At 43.1% G+C, this 20,953-nt stretch overlaps 1 protein-coding gene across 15 annotated transcripts in view; it reads left to right on the forward strand.

Annotated features, from left to right (window-relative positions):
* Window positions 1-1,292: 1,292 nt before the first annotated feature.
* Window positions 1,293-20,953, forward strand: part of epb41l2 (erythrocyte membrane protein band 4.1 like 2) — an 81,757-nt gene continuing 62,096 nt past the window's right edge. For 4 of the 15 annotated variants that reach the window (XM_031581109.2, XM_031581100.2, XM_031581104.2 and 1 more), the window contains exon 1: window positions 1,869-3,203. The gene's annotated coding sequence lies outside the window, so the exon portion shown is untranslated. The other 11 variants (XM_031581096.2, XM_031581101.2, XM_031581102.2 and 8 more) reach the window with 8 other exon arrangements.

The raw sequence follows: 20,953 nt of genomic DNA on the forward strand, positions 1-20,953 counted from the left end.
TGATATTCTGTAATTTGAGGGATTGACAAGATGTATGTTAGGGCTGTTATGTTATGTAACACTGTGCGTCTCTACACTTTACATTTTCAGAAAATGAATCCTGTTTTTAAGTGTGTAAGAGAGGGAACACATCTGATCAACCCCATCCTCCTTTTCAGATAAACACATGCATTGTTTGACAGGAATTGATGCCCTAAATGTCTCAATATCTGATCCCTACCGGCCATGCCTTTGTTTGTGTTTTGTAACCATACACCGCGGATATGCTTTCAGACTTCAGGAGGGGAGACGTGCTTGCAAGAAAAAGGGAACAAGTGTATGAGCACGACCAGTTCCGCCGCTTCCAGCTTCCTATACAAACATACACTGAAACGTGTCCGTGTAAACAGTGTACCTGAAGAAGCACGGTCTCAGGTGAGTCTCATAAACCCTTTTGTTTGTGGTATGCTTCTCAAAGATTACTCTGTAGTTCTGGTGTTATGTTACACAGTGTGTTTTGTTGCTAAATATTTGACCAGGAGGTACAACTGAAAACGATGTTCATGTACAGTAATGAGAGGTTTGCCGCTGGGGCAATGGTTTCATGTTACTGTTAGCTTGTCAAAATGCCAGAATGGTGAATGGTATATAATATGTCAGTTATAAAAATCCTCTGCTTATTTCGTAGATTTTAAGGAGTACAATTTGGGCCTCTTTTAATATTTGCCACTGCTTAGCTTGCAGAGATCAAAATGTGGCTTCTAAAATTATACATGTTATTATGAGTCTAGAGCATTACAGAATGCAGTATTGGCAGATGGTCAGTTGAAAGAAGTCCATCTAGAAGCCCTTCTGATAACATAATGAGACGGTGGCAGTCAGGCGAACGGTCGAGGCAAATTTGCATGTCTCCTATCAGGAAGCAGGTTGTCACGTTCAGGATTACATTTGCGTGGGACAGTCATTCACACAGCGCCCCACACAGGCAATCATCATCCTGCTCTAAATGCAACCTGTCAGAAAATAACAAGAGCACATACATCACTCTTGTGAACTTAAGAGTCTGTTGGGAACTTCCAGCCATTACCCCCTTTAAGCACCTTAAATCAAAAAAGAAAATATTAACATTCCAAGGCTCCTAGTCAACCCCATGCTATCATCAAGGGGATTTAAGTGCACGAGAGTCAGCCTGTCGCCTCCCTCGCAGTTAATCCACACCGTTACCTTTAACATCGCCCTCCTTTTGTAATCAGCAATTAGAGGGAGTGAGAGCATGCCTATTTTTTCCCCTAGGGATAGCTGCTTTGAACTCCAGCCCGAACTCACGACAGCTCCATCCTCACAGGTGATGTGTTTTCAACGGTCCCCTCAACAACCAAAAAGGGTAGGATACTGACATCTTTTAATACCCTTGTTTTATTCTGTTTGATATCTGCGAGCCAGATGGTGGCTTGCGATAATTCTTTCGGCTAATCCCTTCCGAAATCTGTGTAGCCATGCTCTGGGTATTTACAAGAAACAAGCCGGGGAGAGGGTTTTGTGAGGAACATTAGTACCTGGTAAATTCATTAAACATATGATGCTAATCAAGTTTGGAGGGTTTTCATTGTTTGAATTTAAATTTTGTTATGTGTTTTGACTTGAGTCAAGTGCTGTGAGACTCAGGTAATGTGTATTTTGAGGTTATGACTTAAGTATTTTGATTATTGATTTTGAGTGAAAGGGTAGATTTAGCATTTTGTAGAATTTTCCAGTTAAAATGTAAAGTAACATTTGTCTAAATATTTTTGTTCCTTTTGTTTTTGCACTTTGCTGACATGGATTGGGTCGGTGCTATTCCTGTGATCCGGTACATCCTGTGGTGAGTTTCTTTAAGATCCTATGTTGCCGAGATGTTTCACCTTCTTTTCAGAGATTCTGGGCTCAGATCCTTCTCACATGTTTTCTGTGATATGTTTTTTTTTTTTTTATCATACTGTACATTTATAAATGCTCACAATTTTGCCACTGCTTTACTCTTAAATGGTGTGGACATGTAATCTGTTGTGGCGTTCATGAGGTAGTTTGAATTATCGACTTGTCTTTTAACTTCACACGTCTTATTCAATTGGGGAAGTTGCACTTTGACTTTTGATTTGTAAGGTCATGGACATCCTAATTAATTAATGTTAAGGTCATGAGTGTACTCAATTTGTTTATGTTCTATTTAATGGAGTAGTATGGTGTATACTGCAGAGAGTGATAAACTGTAAACTTCACTGAGGAATGTTTACAGTACCCACTGAAAAATGCTTACGGTAATCTATGCTTAAGTCCAGAAAACACCCTTAAGATATTCATGAGGTGGAGTGCACTGCTTATGTGTATAGTACATAAAGGATAGGTGATGAAGAATGACACTAGTAGCTGTTGCGTTGTGTCTGCTCAATGCTTTGCACAAATATGTCTTTGCAGATGAAAAATAATTACTTTATGTGCTAATTCTTTATTTAACTTGCCTGGGGATCAGATAAAAAATTCTGTCAATCATCTTTAAATGTGTCCAGAAACAGATTTTGTTCAAGATCACACCATCACATATATTCATGTTTGAAATTACTGAGATCGAGTTTAGAATATGGTGCACAATGTGTTTTTCATCGGATTTCTATAGGCTTTGTGACAGGCTATGTGTCTAATCTCAATTACAAATATACTGGGACAGCAATAATAACATGGCTATGGTTATTTTATATACTCATCACATGCTTTGGAATTATGACCTCCTTTCAACAAAAAACAAACGCCTCTTTTTATGTCTGTTTAGAGTTTAGACCACAAGACAAATGATATTCACCTTATTTCAAAGAATACTGCATTTCAAAAGTATTCCAGCAGTCGGCGATATTTTACCGCAAGTTGAAAACATTTACGAGCGGTCTACAACCTGCATTCTGGAGGCAACCAATCAAAAAGGCGTGTTTTACAGTCATAAAAACGAACCAGTAGCAGTGTAAGCTTGTAGCTCAATAATACACTCGGACCAATCAAATCGAAGATGTGTGTCACTGTTTTCAGTGAGGGGGAGGGTGTGTAATATTCAAGTAACTTACGTTGGCTTTTCTCCCAGTTAGTTTGTGGTGTGGGAATTTCAATTTTAAATCTGAGGGGTTGTTGGGAGCTCACTTCAAGAGAACAGCCTGTAAAGTGTTTGCTACTCAACTTGTTTAACAACACCAGGTACCGTAAGTAAAACTAATTTATGTTCGTATCATTGCTCATCAATTTGGACCCTCTGGGCATGTTTATCAGAGTCGAACAGACTCAGAAAGGTGTGCGAGTAGGCCGTCAGATTTGTTTGATGATATGCTAAACTTGATGCTATGGAGGTTGGCTCCATGGCGGAGCATAACACGATGCAGCTATACTGCAACTAATGCTTGTTGAGTAGATAGTGTCTCAGTCATTGACATGTACATCTACGTTACCATGTGGATATTTGCATAAAGGCATAATGCCAATGTGTAGCGCTTGTTAAACGTGTCTAATCCATTTACAATTATCATGGATTGCTTGCAACAATTGAAATTGTTAAGTTACAACAATGCACGTTTTCCGCTACATCAGATTTAAGATGTTATGACGGTAAGCTAACTGACTCAGCCAACACGTAACGTTATTTGTGTCTGTAAACAAAACCGGTGGATGATGGCTTTTAACCAGAACCATTACATGTTGGGCACATTAAGTTTGCATGTTTTATGTAATAGTAATCTCCCACATTTTTGCTAATGCCGTGATACTCAATTTGCCCTGATTTGTAGTATGCCTTGCTAACGTTGTTGACAGCGATAATCCTCTTTCTGTGGTAGCTCATGCTGCCTCGTTTCTTTATCTGTTTTGTTTCCTAGTTCGATGTTTTCAGCTATTAAAAATGCATCGGTTTGGGCATGGTGGATAAGTTATTAACGCACGGATGGCTAATGATAGGTTTTGGTGGTCACTTCTCTGTAAAAGCCGTCCGTCATCAACTACCTGCATGGTTAATACTAGCCAACTGTACTCAACGAGTCTATTGTTCCAAGCTATCTAGTTCGTGCTGTAAGAAAGTCGGTACAAGTTTTGATTGACTTCAGGATTCCTCCAGCGGGTGCTTAGCACGTGCCCAAAATCAGAGTCCTTAGCAGCAGACTGCTGATGGTGTGGTCCAGGCTGCAGACTGAGTTACAGCGCTCATACTTGGATAACTAGGCGAGAGAGCATTTGCAATGTGCTGTTTTTACATATCTGCGTAAGAATTTAAAGATGTCCCCTTGTTATGCAGAGACTGAGTTAATTCATGCTGTAGCTGGTGATAGTGTCGGAAGTCGCGAGTCTTAAACTCAACTTTAGCTCATGTTGAGAGGCTGACGACGCCATTTTATCCCGCTAGGTTGCCAGGTAGGAGATGACTGTAAGACCATGGAGTAGCAGACCCTTATTGTTGTCTAGTTGGGCCTATTCTACGTCATGTAGGACAGTTGCCCTATAATGAATATTTTTAGCCTAATCATTATCCTTGGAAATGAAACTAATCAGCGTAAGGTCGATGTGACAATTCTGTAGCCTACTTGTAGAATCATAGGAGTCAGTGCAGTCCTGATCTAACTTGGCTTGTGTTTGCTGGCAAACGTTACATTTTCATACCAGCTGTTGAACCTGAATTTGTCTTGTCATGCCGACTGGTTTCTCCGAGTAACGATAATCGTTATGAAAGGATAGAGCAGCAAGTTGTTGCCCATGTTTACTTCCCGCCGTCAACGACTCCTTATTAAGATACAAATCCAATACACGGCACACTTAAGACATTTTGTCATATAGTTCACACTATTGTATTTACATGATTTGCACCAAGTTTTGATTTGAACCACGTTTGCTAATATAGTCAATAAGATTGGCATTTCATTTTCGATCCTTGGGCCTTTTTGTCTGAGTGCCCAGACCACTCTATAGTCTGCACTGTGGAACCTATGGACAGATTGCAGCAACCCAGAGGGACGCCACATTTTGCAGACACCCTTAATGGAAAGACGGCCATGTTGGAGGCAATCCAATTGCAATTAAAATCTCTAAACCTCTGTCAAAGCATAACTATGGTTCCAGCTATAGTCCCCAACTTGCATGTGTACATTCAACACGTCACAGACCTTCAGTTCTCCCTCTCAAACCATATCCCTGTGTTTCAGTTGGGTAGGCTGTCAGTGATGGCTTCAGTGGTTATGACAGAAGTGGTCTGAGAAGGGGTGATGGAGACGGTTTACTCTGTTTACAAACTTTTCGCAGTCACACAAAAAGGAAGTGCTGATCTCATTCTGAAAGTTCTCTCATTTCCATGGAATGCAAAGGAGAGGCGTTTCTCTTTGGAAACATTAGTAACACATTTTGTAATGATTTTATGGTGAATGCTTAAAGCAACATGTTTACATTTTTGCTGGTAGTTGTAGGCATAAAGTGTATGAGGGTGGTATGAGGTTTTATTCAAATGTATATCATGACGTAGAGTTAACCATTTGGGACCTATCTACATCAGCATCCTGGGATTGGATTTTAAATAGTAGATGGCAACTATTTAAATGTGTACTACCTCTTTAACATCATATTTTCTCAGTCCCTTTGCTTGTTTGAAACATTTTTGATCATATGAACTTTTAGTGAACAAAACACTTCCGGTCTCTGGATGGGTCATTGAGAAGCACAATGAGGATGTGAGGAACTACAGTGCCCCATTGTCACTGTGTAGAGATTGTGATGGCAGGGGGGTTGTCTCATAATTGCACAGGACCTCAGTGCAGGGTTGCAGTGTGTAGGATTAAAATAAGGTCTATGGCAGATTTCTATGCTCTGTACTGCGCAGTCGTCTTCCAGAATGCTCTAGGTAGAATTAAAAATGCCCCAACGTATAATTTTCATGCCTGAGATAAGCCTCGGAGAGTCTGCGCGCACATTCTTTGGCACATTCCGTGGTACTGTCGTGCTGTGAGCGGTCTGTGTGTTAAAACTTGGGTTCTGTGACATGGGGGATTGGGGCTGTTTGTCAGTCAGGGGTTCTGCTTTTGTGTTATCAGCTGTGGGAAATCCTTCCAGTACTGCTGTTCTGTTATCTCTTATCTCTTAGTGGCCGCTGTTGCTGTGTAACATTTCTGCCTCAACCTAAGCGTATGTCACCAAAAGCAGAGAGAAGACTTGGCACACGATTACATGTAACTAAAAAACATGGAAGTTAAATGTAATTTTACTCTTAAAAGTTAGTTTGCAAGGAGTAGCCAGTCCTTGTGTCCTCAAGTTGTCAGTAAACCCTGTAGTCAGATAGCACATGTCTAAATTTTTGATCTGTGCGTTTTGATAATGGTCTCAACCCAGACCACGTGTATGCTGGCTGTGGTTGAGTCTTGCCGCAGAATTCCACGAAACATGACTTCTTTGTCAGAATGCAGCTGCACAGCCAGTACAGTATGTGTATGACAACATCATTTACTTCACAAGGCCTTTGCCTGTACAGCTCATTCACCAAAGCAATACCAGCTATTATGAGCGAAAAAGACTATGGGGCAAAAGATATTGCATTCTAGGAGTGAATAGCCACAGAGTAGTCACAATATTTGGACCATAATGTGAAAATAATGCGATTCTTTACAATTTACGATGCAAGTATTGCGATTTGATTCTGCGATATATTGCAATTTATTTCTTCCATTATTAAGCCGAAATATAGCCACACTCTTGACTTGAAAGCAGATGGCGCATTTTGTATACTGGGTGTCTCTGCAACCAAATTGGCGCTATAAATTTGTTCTCAACTCTGATTTCCTATCTAGTTTCCGCTGTGACACAATAGAAGAACGAGGTCTTGGGCCATCTTGTGCACTTCAAAGGCAATGTTATCAGAGTAGACTTGTGTACTAAAATAGAATAAAATAAAAATCATAAGATTAAATAAATAAATAAATATTGTGATGTTTGGCGCGCTGTATCAATGTAATATCGACTTAAAAATATAAGGATACTACACTACATTATTTGTTGTTTGTTTGTTTGTTTTTTTAAACCTCTTGCATAAAGATTACCAGTATTATTTTGTCTATTTACTGTGTAAGCCTATATTCTGGTATTCTGTGTATAAAGCTTGATTGTACTTTCCAGCTTGAAATGGACTAAACCTTTTACCTGATCAGAATATACAGAAGTTTAATAAGCTTCTAGAGTAGATGATAAGTTGACAGGGTGTCGGAGGTATGTCATAATGGCTTTGACATGCCAACTTTAAATTGTTGCTAAAGAGGGGAAGACTGCAAGGGGTTTTAGGACACTAAGCATCTTCTCTCACAGCGAGGCACGGGATTAAGATCAGTTTAGAACAAAGCGGTCTCACATTTTGATCTAATGCTGAGTTTCCTGCTTGAACTGGGCGCTCTTGACACTACTCACCCATCTAATTCTGGAGCTCGCCGCAAGAGAGCGATTGCTTAACCACTCGGAAGGGTTGTGGGAACATCCCACAACCCCTTTTTTGGAGGCCTACATTCCCTACATCCTGTCTTGGCCACTATGTTTCTTCAGGGATTGTCCCCATAGCTCTCTAGCTCCTATGGAACCCTCTCATCAGTGCGCTATAGAGGGACTGACGTGCCAGGATGATGTAGTCTAGACACACAAGTGTTATAAATGTCATTATTTTAGTTTTAGATAAACGTCATGCAAGAACAGAGTATATGGCGACGATCAATGTAGGAATTGTAGCTCTTGTTCTCTAAGTTCATCCTTAAAATAATGTTTGTTAGCCATAACCCAACCGACTCAATGAAATTGGGTCCGACCTTTTTTTTTTTCTTTTCACGTTTTTTTATCTGCTGACTTTGGAGAACCTATTAGAAGGCTATAAGACTAGAACAAGACAAAAAAATATTGACCACCTACCTACCCAGTTTTTTTCAAAGATTTGAATGATACAGCAAACCACCATAGGATGACGTAGTCAGTCAACAGTCCTGTTGTTTTTGAACAGAGAGCTATATGCAAATAGGCTAGAATTTGGTTTCTGTGTGATTTGACCTTGTCTGGTGAAAATTAACCAAAGGATCGGTCTCAAAAGAGCAAGTGTCAAACATGGTCTGCAGGCTGGCACAAACACTGCATTTGTTGTAGTATCCTTTCACCACAGCAGGCCTCTTATGGCAGAGGGACACTGAAAGAAAGGCACAGCGTGCATCCAGGTCTGAAACAGATAAAAAAATATAAGCTTGCCTAAAAAATACCTATGATTTGGCTTCTTACCAAACATAGTTAAAAAGAGATTATCTGCTGGAGTCCAATTTAGCAGCCAAAGCTCTCCAGAAAGAAAAGAAGTAATTTGGCTCAGATACTTGAATTATATCAAGGCAAATTTGAAGGCTGTCTCAGCAGTGGTTGGTGACCCATGCCGCCTGGAGAGACTAGGTTTGTGCTCATTTAAGCTATGTGCCCCTCTTGCATAGCTTATTTGTGCTACAGGATAGCTCTGTCAGTTGATTGCCACGGCCTTATAGAGGTGTCCACCCATTGCTCCGTCTTTCTTTTCTCCTTCTAACAACCTGTCCCTCAAGCTCTCTCTGCTGTAAGTTATTGCACTGTGTGTTGGAGTAACCCTTCATGTCCTCGCCTATCATATTTAGCAGCGGGAACTGTACAGGATAACGACACATGATCAAAGTCAGGGCTGTAAAAAAACCCGGGGGCCTCAAATGGGGCCTTAACGTCTTCTCTTGGGGGGGGATGCCCTGAACGTCAGTACACGGTCGTTTCTGGTGGTCTTAGTTATAGAACTCTCTCCCCATCTCATTGGGGTCAAGGAATACTAATTGCCAGAGGGGTTCTCACAGAGTGCTCTTGTCTCCTCAGCCACTAGTGGTTGTCTTTTGCATTCATGACCCCCACCCCATTTACCCCTCCACTTCTTTCTTTTGCCCTTTTAAAATGTAATATGTTAGCTGATTTTTTATTTTTAGGAAGAGGTCCTACCCGTAACCATGCCTTTTGGAAATCTCTTGTTGACTATGGTCTTAACCTGTGGTGAGGGAGAAGGAAGCACTTGACGGCTTGCATTACCTTGTTACAGCTCGGTTCAATTGCATCTAAACTTCCCTGAAGTAGTGCTTGTGTGGAAAGCTGAGCTTTGCGTGTGGGGAAAGACAATAGCTCTCTGTGTGTTTTGTCTTTGAAAAGGTAAACAGGTTTTGGTCGAGGGTTGAGGTTACATCATGCAGTCGCATCAGGGTCTTGTGAGTCCCATTGAGTTGTGTGCATTCATCATGGTGAAGATAACATCAAAAATGCAACTCATGCTGGTATATTGTAGGCCATGGCATGATGTGGTCAACTGCCTTTGCTAACAAAAGAGAGCAATGAAGTCCTGCGTAAATGAGAGTGAGAGAGAATGATTAAAAGAGATATAAAAGGAAGAGAATTAAGATAAGAAGAGCAGATGTGAAGGAAAACATAGGACGGATGGAGTGTGTCACTGTGGCTGACTTCCTGTCCCCCACCCCCAACACCCCATTCGACAGCCCTTCACCCCCTTTCCCCCTTTACAAAGGCAAAGTTCATATGCTATTTTTAACAGATTTGGGGCTGTGTTATGGCACTTATGTGCTGTTGCATGGGAAAATAAATATCGGTCCCTGTGATCCCAACAAACTAGGTTAGCTAAGGGGACATGAGAGTTCTGTAAGCAATGATTGCAAACACAGACCTGGCTTAGTGTTTAGTTAGAGTGGTGGGTGGTTCACTTCATCTTTTAGCTCTGGAAGGCAAGGTTCCACTAAGAACTGAAAACCAATTGAAACATAATGTTACACTGTCATCTCTGTGCACAAACATTTATTCAACTCTTGTTTTGTACACAGAAATGTCCTCAAGTAATCAGATTGTCATGAATGTTTCCTAAACATGTCTGTGTGCCACAGAGAAAATATCTTGGTTTACACAGTGACAACCTTGATCTCTATTCTTTTATCAAATCTGTTGTTCCGTCCTTTGATGAAAGAAGACAACAGAGAGTTTCCCCCAGACAGTTCGAGCACATTAACCTGTCCAAAACCAAATGATGCCAGAGTCTCTCTTGTGGGCCATGTATACCTTTGCGGCCTGTTTCCATGGCAATGCCAGTGCACCTGTGTCGAGCCAGTCTCTCCGGGGGAACTCCGCGAGACCTAGGAAGGGAATGCAGGAGGGAGCGCTGGGGGGTTTGGGGGGGAGGGGCGCTCCGGCGCACGCTTCAGTGCACTAACAGGCAGAGAATAAGAGAATTTAGGAGGGACAATGGGCAGTTATGAGAGATTTGTATTATTCAGATGCTCAACACTCAGCCATTCAGAGCTGAATAAAAGGAGAAGCGGCGGACTGGCCTTTCAGAAGGGGAGGCCACGGACTAGACTGTTGAAACTGCTTCTCCCTCGATCTATCACTATCTATCTGTCTCTCGTCGACAATGTCCAGCTCTGTTTATTTTCCTCCCTCTCTCTCTCTCTCTTCTTCCTCTGTGGTCTTACTGTGCCTGCACATTTTGTCACCATTTTGTTTTGTGGTTATGCATGTAGTCTGAATGGCCACCAACCTTAATCCCTGATTCAGTACTACTGGGATGGATAATTGATGGATTTAGGACATGGCAGTCCCATGGCAGTGGGTTTATCTGGGAAAATGGAACCTTGGTGTGTGATTGGAAAATGCAACCCCCTATCTAATGTAGCTCTTGGGTGTTTGTTTGAAATAAGAATTCATCATTGAAAGTGTGGTTGATGAAATGGATCTCACTTCATTGTCATATGTTTGGTCTGTGGTGTAAATTCTCCCAATGTCACATGGTGTGTGTTTGTGTGCGCGCGCGAGCGTGCGCATTTTGGTTCATAATCCAGTAATCCATGTTTTAATGTGGACGGGTGAATTATCAGCGTTTGAACATTCAGCATTTTGACACCAATTGTCAAATCTGCTGCAGTTTATTCCAGATGGTGCTGTTAAAATGTGGATTATTATTATTTTATTTTTTTAAAGCAGGGCGTTCAGTGAACTGTACACAAAGCTATGTCCATGTCCAATGAGTTGATTTGGACCCCCCCCCCCCCCCCCCCCCCCCTAGAAATTCACAAATGATTTGGATGACTGAGAGATTCCATGGACTGTCTTTAGTCATGTGGAGCCATGTGATTAAGGTGGCACCATCACACACACTTTCTTTTTTTATTACCCCAATAAAGACAGAAAAGGGTGGGGAAAAACTCTTGTGTTTTGTTGAGTGCAGCAATGCCATGTGAATGTTGTGACATTGCCTGAGTCTATCCACATATTTGTCAGGTGAAACTGAACCAGCTGGAGTTTCATTCTATGGTTTTGGATTATTCAGATACACTGGGGCATTATTCAGCACATATTCCTGCGCTCCATTTAGAGCCCCCAGTCTTAGCTGGCCTATTGACGCTATGTAGAAGTAGCTACACTGGAACCTATGCAACATCTTGACAATCACAATATCACTTTGACGTTTTTAAACTGTTTTGTAGACTGTTACGGAAAGAAGTGTCTTTAAGAATGTGGACGCTAAAGCTGCATGTCGATGCCTTAGCCCAACTATGTGTGGTGTGCCCTACTGTGTGGATCTGGACCTGCCTTTTTTCACATGTTATGGGTTTCTATTATGTTTGGTTGGGTGGTTGTGACACGGGTGATGGAAGATTTGCATCTTCAAAGCTTTTCTGTTTCCCTTGAGAGTGGAGTGGAGTGTAGTGTGGAGAGGGAGATTTGGGGACCCTGACTTGGGGTACAGCCCTGTTTGGGACCAGACCCTCTGTCCTTCAGAGAACTCCTCCTGGGCTCCAGATTGTCGAAGTCGTCATAAGGGGTGGGGTCGACCCCAGATGTGCTCCCTCAAGAGGGTCTTGTGGGCGTTGGTGGTGAAAAATGAAGGGGTGGATTTCTCTTTCTTCTGTGAGTATGTGTCTGTTGTTTTAGGGAACAAGATGATGTCATAACATCGGCATCTTGACAAGTCAGCCTCTGGAGTCCAAACTAATCCACAATAACATCCCAAACCTTACACCCACACTGACCAGATTCAACAGCTGTCTGGATGGAGTTCTCAGACCGTCTGTTGAATGGAAGCCATGTATAGACCCTGATTATGGATAGTTTTTTACAGTAATTTCCTGACCGTTAACCATAGTTTATACATTTCAGCAGCCCTGTGGTTAATACTCGGGTGCGGCCTATGAATGGGAATTAAAGTAACATGCACAGTACAATTCCCAGGTTAAGTCTCTCTCCCTTTTTTTCTCTCTCTCTCTCTCTCTCTCACACACATATGAATCCCATTAATGTACAGTAGCAGGTAAAAACAAAATGGGATAGATAACAAATTTTCATTCGCAGTCAGTCTTCCATAACGATAAACGAACAGGTGTTGTGTATTCCCACGTGACTGTTTCGAACAGAATGCTACAGAGCGTGAACCTCTGTGACCCATGAGAGGTGTAAAACATGCAAGGTCTCATGCCAGTTAACCTCAACTACGTGGCATTTAGTTTTACGTGATTGTCAACGAATACACCGGTTTGTTTTGTAAAATGACATAAAATACTGTAATGCGGTTTAAATACAGTGCGGTTTATAGTTGGGAAAACACTGTACATTAATGTTGCTTGTAAGAGGAAATGGAACATTACAGAAAGGAGGCAGTTGTGTATAGTATTGTGTAGTAGGCTCTCATTTGTGTGACTGTAAATCCAGACAGGAAAAATAACTACCGTAATTTCCGGACTATAAGCCGCTACTTTTTCCCCACGCTTTGAACCTCGCGGCTTAAACAACGACGCGGCTAATTTATGGATTATGATACCTGTGACTGTATACGGTGGCTTTGTGTTTACGGTGGCTTTGTGGAGCTAGGATGCTAGCATGGATGCAGCCGCATGGATGCTTAGCTCCACGCGATTTCTCAGTATCTCAATAACTTAACTAATGTCAAAATAACCACAGTCTACCGGCGTAGACAGAACACAACTCAAAACAGTTTACAACAATACAAATCCAGTCTTTTCAAGTTCTTTAGCTCACTGGTTTCAAACTAGCGTCTTTCTTCTATCTCACTGTCTTCAATCTAACGTTCTAGCTTCTGATTGACTCTTGCAACTGTGCTCTCTTAAAGCAACAGTGCACTTATCGTAACTGGCAAAACTAATAATATGCATCACTATTGTATTACTTTTGATATTCATTTAAGCCTGTGTAAAGTTCATTTGTTTCAATGTACCGGTAGGCACCTGCGGCTTATAGACATGTGCGGCTTATTTATGTTAAAAATAATTATTTTTTTTAAATTCAGTGGGTAAGGCTTATATTCAGGTGCGCTCAATAGTCCGGAAATTACGGTACTCAAAATGGAATTGAGGAAGGGGTGTCCATTTATTTTTCTAATCATGACTGATGTTGTGGCTAAATCCCACTATAACGACTGAAAAGTAAATCCTGAAAGCCTAGCTCCTTCTTGTCCCAGTTGAGCATGCCTTGCACAGCCTGCTTAGGGTGTGCTCTGTGCAACCGCAGGGCGTGGAACTCCCATTGAGAGGTGAGTGAACCCCGGGCGGAGCTACAGCCCCTCAGCCTAGAGGTCCCCGATTGAAGAAAACATCCCAGAATACCCTTGGATCAGGTGCAAGGCTGACATAATCTATTCTGTCTGCAAGCTAATGTGCTGCCAGAGAGTTTATCGGACAACCTCAAGAACAACATTGCTCAGTGGTGCAGATTAATTTGGTTCATGATTGAAGCATATCAGTGTTTAGACTTTGACCTCTCTTTCACCGCCTGTACAGATACAGGAAGTAACAGGGACCAGATGCTCTGTGGGGCTGTGGAGGGAAGGCAAGGCAGAGGAGAGGAGGACAGGAAGTGAAGCCTCCCGTCCCACTGATAACTGGAACTTGAACTTTGTCTAGTTGGGGTGTCTGAAGTTCAGTTTAACTCCTTCACTATTGCTTTTGTTTCAGTCCCACTCTGTAGGGGTGGTTAGGGGTGCTGCGTTATGGGAAAAAACGGATTGTGTGATTGTGTATATGAGCCTGCGGCTCTGGACCCTCAGTGCTGTTGTCTTGGCTCGAGCTGAACTAAACATGTCCCAGCCTGGCTAGTGACTTTGGGTTTTTAGGGAGGGGTGAAAGTGCAATGCGCTAACAGCACAAGGGGTGCACTGGATTTATAGCACCAAACCAAACGAGAGCGTCATTGCAAAGCGTAATGCCGCAAAATAATCGTTTTATCGCTAACCTTTTCATAATCATTGGAAGCCATAATCATAATTGAAATTTAAGTTCAATTGTTCACCCATCCTTAGGGGTTGAATGTAATTTTGAGGCCTGTGGATATGCATGTGTGTACGTTTCAGTAACTTCAGTTCACGCCTATTAAACCTGATGAATTTTGTGTATGAAACAAAACCTGCTAAATACCATCCCTGCAGGGTGTGAGTGTTGTCATCTCTTTGAAGATCTTGTGTGAGTAAGTCAGAAGAAGTATGTACAGACCAAATCTGAGCCACTGTTACGCAAGATTTATGTGTGCTACTCGACTCTGAGGTCAAGCGATTTGCTTGCTTGCTTGTCGGCTGAAACCCTTGTCCCCTTTTCATGCAAGCCCTTCCAGTGCAGCTGCGAAAGAAATTGGCCTCCCAGAACCTCTTAAGATTTTCCTCTCTGAGACCGGCTGGGAAAGGAGGAGGAGCAGACCCCTTCACCAAGGAAAAGACCATGAGAAACTACCTTGACACCTCACAGAAGCATGAGGTTTAATTGCTGTGATCTCCATCAAGTTGGGACATGTCTCCAGATTTTAAAGAGAAAAACGAGAAGAGATAAACCCAGACACTAAATCACCTGGTTGGTAAAGTTACATTCACACATGACAGAACCACCTGTTTCCCTCCCCACACCATTTCTTAAGCAGAGGCTATCCTCAAAGAAATGCGGATCCTGGAGTGTTGCAGGAAGCGACATGATTGAATATATTGGGACAGCCAAGTCTCATCCTTTCATCACCCCGAGTCTTGTTTTTCTCTTTTCCTTCCTGGTTCAATACCCGAGGGAGTATCTGTAAAGGTCATCTCCTTGCCAGTCCTGGAGCTTGAGGGGAAGTCTTTCATTTCTGTCTCGGTTTCATGGCATGAACTGCATGCGTGACCACGCCGTGACCTATTCTTGACCATCTCCCTAGGCCAGCGTCTACCATAAACTGGCCAGTGCTTTGCACAAGTTGCTGCTATCTTTCCCTGCCATCTCCTGAAGTGTCAGCACTAGCTTTATCTTCCTAGAATGCCTCTCGGAAGTGAGTAGGGGCATGTGTGAGGGGATGTGCAAGCACATGTGTGTGTGTGTGTGTGTGTGTGTGTGTGTGTGTGTGTGTGTGTGTGTGTGTGTGTGTGTGTGTGTGTGTGTGTGTGTGTGTCCAAGCAAGTGAGCGAGACCATCGAATGAAGGGTGCTATGTTGTCCTAACCGTAGCACACAGTAGCTGTGGCTTGACAGTGATTGATCCGTGCTTTGTGTCCACAGACAGCCGGGGTCATTGTCAGGGAGACAGACGGCCTTTGCTGCCGCAGCACTGGGGCTGACTATGGGTGGAATTCAGGGGCGCTTTCAGCGCAAACATGGTGTCTGCTGCCTCACCATCTCGGCCACTGCAAGGAAAGCCAAGACAGTGGAGAGCCCATAAGTGTGGATCTGACTGTGTGGGTTTTGTTTTATTAGGTTTTTGCCTCGATGTTAAACTCGTCTGTCAGAGTTGGTAAGACTTCTGGAATTTTTGCGGTGCTGGTTCTCTAAATGACCTGTAATTAAAAGATCAGCTTTAATCATGGTGTGCAAAAAGCCTGCAGTTCAGTTTGCTTTTTTGTGTTTTTTTCTAATTTATTTTGAAGCGGTTAATGAGGGTCATTTGTTTCTGTACAATCTGTCATGGCTTCTGTAATACTACACGCTGATTCTTGGCATCTGTATTGTTTTGAACCCAGAGGGGGCCGGCCTCTGATTCAAATGTTTTTTTGTGCGGTCTCCGCTCTCTTCTCTTTCTGTCCTTTCATTCTATCGCTCTCTCTCTCTTTCTGTCCTTTCATTCTATCGCTTTCTCTTTCTGTCTCTCATTATGGTTGGTTGTGCCCACTGTGCTACAACTGAGGTGACATGGCGCGGACTGCATTTGTGTAACCAGGAACTCTCCATTGCTATAGCAACGACACTTTAAAAAAGAAATCTGGTTTAATTTGCTGAAAAAGAGCCATGTAACCTAACCACTGATAGGGGGGGGGGGGGGGGTTATTTCTGTGTGTGTGTGTGTGTGTGTGTGTGTGTGTGTGTTCATACTTTACTCACGGTGTTCATCAGGCTGTTTACCCTGTAAAAGAAGTACCCTGAGCTGAAAGGTCTGCTTCCTGTTTGTGATCAGAGTTATCTCCCCAGGCGCAGGTGCTCCCAGTGGAACACATGCAGACACACAGGCGTGCGCGCACACACACACACACACACACACACACACACACTCATGCACACTTGTCCCTATATGCATGGCGTCATTGCCTCCGGCAGGTGTGGTTCATTCAAGTTCAAGTGTATTTATGCACTCTTCAGGCTCCATTTCACCTACTTTATTTCCCAGGTAAAAGAGAAGGAAAGAGCCAGCATCTCCTTTCAGCCAGAACAGTAGTGTTTGTCCATGTCAGTCTCCGTGTTTTAGATCTGTGTGTGTGTGTGTGTGTTTGTGTGTCTTATCTGAATGTAAAAGTCGCCCTCTCTCAAATTTAGCGATGTTATCACTGGCAGAGCCCAGATGGAAATATGCTACTGTCCCGACCTGGTGGCTGGGCTCTGCTCGACAGCACTCAGCAGTGAAGAGAGAAATGCCAAGAACACTTGTGGCTTCTGCTGTTCTCATATCCATCACATTGGTCAGAACTCTCCATGCTCCCAACCCTAATAAAATAATCCATATTTGGCTCATGGTGATCAGCAGAGTGGGGAGGGTGAGGTTTTGTTTGGCGGTGGGGGTTGGGGGACCAGTGGCCAGTTGAAGGGCATTCTTTTTTTTTTTTGTAGCTAAGACATTCTGGAAGTAAATGTTTTGACGTCTTTTTGTCCTGAAAGTCCTTTTGATTTAAAGCCTTTTTGGTGGCGAACCCCTCCCAGTTTGTTCTCCCGCCTCTTTAATTGTTGTCTTTCAGACGGTATTTTATAGGCCCTAATCCTGTTGTCCAAACTTCTTGACCCTGGGTGTTTGAGCGATGACCTTCTGAACTCTTGGGGAGATGCTTGGTCAGGGTCGACGCCAAAGCCAGACGGAAGCGTCTTGGCTCTCCCTCCATGGTTTTTCTCGCTTGTTTCGTCCATGTTTTCGGACATCTGATATGGCATCTGTTGTTTCTCTAGTTGCCTTCCGTTTGACTTCTTTGACCTGCACCATCTGTCTCCGTGTGTCCATGTGTGATGTGGTGGACACTGACTCCTCAGCAGGGATCAGATTTGCTCAAAATGCAATTTGCTAGCAGCACTCAAACCATTAGAATAACTTGATTTGGAGACCATTAGGATGTAGCTATATGTTGCACTCTGTCTGCACAGAATGGCGTGCAGTGTGCTTGTGTTGGGAGTTGGTAGAGGCGGGAAAGGGAGAGGAATGGCATGTTTTTGAAGTTCATCCTTTGTGTATGAGCCTGTAAAGAGCACTTAAAGCCCAGCCTTTTTTTTGGTACTGCATGCAAGTGTCTATGTAGTTTGTAGTAGCCACAAGTTTGAAATGCATATAGATAGATGGGGCATGCGCCGACGCCAAAGGTACACCGAGACAGAGAAGCTTGTCTGAGGTCACTGGTGTGCCAGAGGCATGTGGCCCCCGAGGGGAAATGCTTGGGCAAGGGCATGGAGTGTTTGTGAAGATGGCATGTCTGGCACTGCAGCTGGGAGCATGTCTCTTTTCACACATCTCTCCCTCCGTCTGGGGTCTTCCTCACACGCAACACACACATTCCCTTTTGACACATTTTCCCCTCTGCCTCTCTCTCTCTGATTCCATTTTATCTTTTGACCTGTTCGTGCCCCCATTTATCTGATCAGATCCCTCCGATTTCCTTTCTATCTGTGAAGCTCTATTGCCTGTCATCCCTCATTCTGGCTTCGATCTCTTTCTTTCTGCCCCTCAACTTTCTCTTTTTCTGATGTCTCTCTCAATATTTGCTTCCCTGTCTTCTGTCTTCTGTGTGTGTGTATGTACTAGTCCCCTTCCTCCTCTCTCACTCTCCCACCCTCCCTCGCTGCCTCTCCCACTGTCACAGTCACCCCTCCCTTTCTCTCATTAGTGTTTTCTCTCTCTCTCTCTCTCTCCCTCTCTCCCTTTCTCGTGTGATCCACTCCCCGAGTTGGCAGCACAGCTCCGTAATGACAGCGTGCCGAGCAGCAGGAGTCTGATCAGCTGGAAAAGAGAGAGAGCGAGAGAGCGAGAGAGAAAGGGAAGGTGCAGGAAAAAGCACAGGAAAAGGTAGCGAGAAAGAAAGGACCAGTGCACGGTAAGATGACGTTCCTGCCTTTCCCAATCCCCCCCCCATCCTTCCTTGGCACAGCTGCGTTCGGTGTTTCCTCACCTCTCTGTTCGGGCGCTCATAAGATGTGGCGATGAGGGTGCTTGAGCCAACATGGAGGCTGACGGAGGATTGGTCATTAGCTCGGGACAGGAGGTGGGGTCAGGTGATTTGAATTTGATGGGACACAAAGAGGTCGTTGAGGGCTGAGTTGCACACCAGTGCTTTGTTAGGGTCACAAAAAATATATATATTTAACTTAGAGTGTCTTCGTGTACGACGGAAGGTGGGGTCTGCAGCAGTGTGCTTTATAGCTCTGATGTGCCACGCCAGGGACATGACATGGCTAAGGGTTACGATGATCTGATCAGATCCAGGCGTCTGCTGCTGTATACAATTTGTCACGCTTGTGGCCGTGTAATATTCCTGGGCTCTGCAGTCATGACCGTGTGTGTATGCGTGTGTGCCAGCACGCACACATGCATACGTGTGAGTCAGCATGTTTACATGTGTGCTGGGCTAAATTCCATATGAAAAGCAGGAATGCTATGGGAACTTTTTTTTTTATATTCCCAGCCACCTAACCACACACTGTTTCTTTTAGTGTTTGACTAGTGGAGTCATCTTTGAGTCTATCTGATGTGATATATTTGTCAATTTAAAAAACCTACTGTACGTATCCCTCCAGGGCTCGCTAAATCGCTAGCCCGATGTCCTAGAAAGATACTAGTCAGGTTGTGATTTAAAGACCTCCACCAGCAGGGATCAATACTGTTTTGCACACATAAAGGACAAAGCTGTATCTCATCATATAGCATATACACCACAACAGGATGTCAGATTTAATTAAAGTTTGATCACACCTTTATCCATTTGTCCATCGCCACAGTCATAGTGACGATATGAAGGCTATGGGCAAAAATTTTGATTTATGTTTAAATGTATTGATTCTTAAAATGTTAGAATAGTAGCCTACACAATGCATGCATACCAGGCAAGAAACATTAGGCAATGAGCAAGCTTAACTAGCTAATGGCAGACAGCTAAAGATCTTATATGCTAGATCAAATGTTCCAAGCCTTGTGTAAACCCTGTTGGGAACTTAAATCGGGGGAAATCTGTATTTACAGGCAATCCATACAAGTTGCATATGGACTTATGCATAAAATCATATGGGTTTTTAAATATTTCATTAATCAATTTATCAAAATGTATTGCATGTTATTCGTTTACAGAACGATAAAATGCATGAACACACAAACGCACACTATGTTAAAAAAAAAAAGAACAGCAAGCTTGTTTCCTGTGGAGTCTGGCACAATATCCCTCGCAGCCCCCAAACTTTAGTGAGACGCATGATATTTATGAGTGTTGCAGTCTGTGCTTGTTAAATAAATGTGTTGTGGTGGTGGTGTTTTTTTTTTTTTTAATAGCTTTCTTGAATATATCTACCTTTCCACATGCATTTAAAAAAAAAAATAAAAAATTGGCCTAGTCTAATTCATTTCGGGCAACCAAAATCTGAAGAATGGCTGCCTGAAGGACTAGCAGGGATTTAGAAATATTCCTAACCCTGCTCTCTGTGTTTCCCCCCCTTCTCTTTCCATCACTCTTATCATGCTTTTGGGAAACCCTGTTGGCCTGGCACCTCTGCCGTGGTACTGATAGTGTTTTTATTATTGTAATTTCGGTGGAGGGTCGTCGGTGATGGGGGGGCGGGGCAGTGGATGTGAGGGAAATGAAAGCCGGACTGTCGCTGATCCCTTTTTGAAGCGCATTCCTGGTACTGTCCGCTTCCCTGGGGCGCAGACACCAAGTCAAACAATTCGCCTCAGCCCTATGCACTCCCCGAGCTTGGGGAGGGGATTCTCCACCCGCCTGTTGTGTTTTTTTTTTTATCCGCGAGGCACATCAACAGGATTCTCTCACCCTTGTAGTTCTCTATCCACGTCTCAAAGTTCTAAAATTAGACGACACGAAAATCAGCACAGTCAAAACAAAAAGCATAGGGCTGCTTTTTTTTTTATTATTGTTGCAGATTTGTTGTTTTTGTACGGGTTTAGAGATTTACAGTAAACATGTTTGGCATGGTCAACAGATGGCTGGAGCACAGGGGTTATGTAATGGCTGTAATAAACGGTCCATTTTATGCCTGGAGAAACATGTCATATGGGAGCAGGAGAGGAGGGGGAAATGGCATTAAATGGCAACTTGGGCGGAATGCCTCTCAATTTTGTGACGACATTCCTAAATGTTTCCAATACTTTGTACAAAGGTAAAAGTCAGATAGTAAAGTAGTGTTGCCTTTTTTTTATTTATGTGTGGGTGTGTCAGAGATGGGGAGAGAGATTGTGAATCTGGCAGAGGACTCATT

Source organism: Clupea harengus, chromosome 15 (assembly GCF_900700415.2).
Source record: "Clupea harengus chromosome 15, Ch_v2.0.2, whole genome shotgun sequence".
Lineage (NCBI taxonomy): Eukaryota > Metazoa > Chordata > Actinopteri > Clupeiformes > Clupeidae > Clupea > Clupea harengus.